Source organism: Piliocolobus tephrosceles, chromosome 14 (genome assembly GCF_002776525.5).
Source record: "Piliocolobus tephrosceles isolate RC106 chromosome 14, ASM277652v3, whole genome shotgun sequence".
Lineage (NCBI taxonomy): Eukaryota > Metazoa > Chordata > Mammalia > Primates > Cercopithecidae > Piliocolobus > Piliocolobus tephrosceles.
This window is the reverse complement of record NC_045447.1, coordinates 2,312,630-2,313,024: the sequence shown is the minus strand read 5'-3', so window position 1 is coordinate 2,313,024 and position 395 is coordinate 2,312,630.

The window sequence follows — 395 nt, the reverse complement described above, 5'->3', positions numbered from 1 at the left end:
GCACCCAGGCCGGCCCTCCCGGGCAGCGCACCGCATCTCAATGAAGGGGCCGGATGCAGACGAACGTTCCGGCGGCTCGGGAATGAATAGCCGCCTTTGATTTGGGAGCCGAAGTAAATGCCAGCTCCCAGCCCCGGCTTTAAAAACAGTGGAGTGTTGGTGCCAGAGGAATGCGCGGCCCCGGGTGCTGGTACGAGACAGACTTTTGATGACTCACTGCAATGCAAACAAAGATGGCAGAAATACTGTACAGTAGTGGAGAAATGCTTCCCGGTGCCACGGCAACTGAGACAGCCTGGAAATTTATGGTGCAGTTTTGCATATGAATTACCCAGTAAACGCCCCCCCGCCTTCCAGGACAGCCCCAGTGTCAAAGCATTTAAACTATTCCAAAC